Raw genomic sequence first — 556 nt, forward strand, 5'->3', positions numbered from 1 at the left:
GCTCAGAGTCCTGTCACTTCCTGTCTGTTGCACCCAGGACTGTTCAGTATCCCAGACTGGCACCAGCGTGGAGGACCCACCGCTGGTGTCGGCACGTGCAGCTGGTATCCCTAAGCCAGCGTTCTCAAGCCCTCCAGTTCCTGAACTAATTCCCCTGTCTGTATCACTTCCCACTATGGGGATCGCTTTATGGTGTATTTGGGCTGCATACACCCCCAATGAAACTTTAGAAATGGCGGCAGCCACTGTGATTTCTCCAGAGGTGGTGGCCCATGCTGCAGAACCCCCTGAGGATGCGGTGTTCGCTTCAGCTCCTTGCGCGGGGTGGTGGCGCCCAGCAATGCACCTTCAGCCTGTCATGTCGCGGTCAAAGGAACCGTTGATGAGCACTGTACCTGTCCAAATGTTACTGAACTCTCCCTGTTTCCTGATGGTACTGCTGCAGAAGCTCCAGAGGTGTCAGTGGTATCCGCCTACAAATCCTCATCCTGTCCTGTCACGGCTATGGAGGCCGCCTGCGAATCCTCGTCCTGTCCTGTCACGGCTATGGAGGCCG

This window comes from Sinocyclocheilus anshuiensis, unplaced genomic scaffold (genome assembly GCF_001515605.1).
Source record: "Sinocyclocheilus anshuiensis isolate Anshui unplaced genomic scaffold, SAMN03320099.WGS_v1.1 scaffold3248, whole genome shotgun sequence".
Taxonomy (NCBI): domain Eukaryota; kingdom Metazoa; phylum Chordata; class Actinopteri; order Cypriniformes; family Cyprinidae; genus Sinocyclocheilus; species Sinocyclocheilus anshuiensis.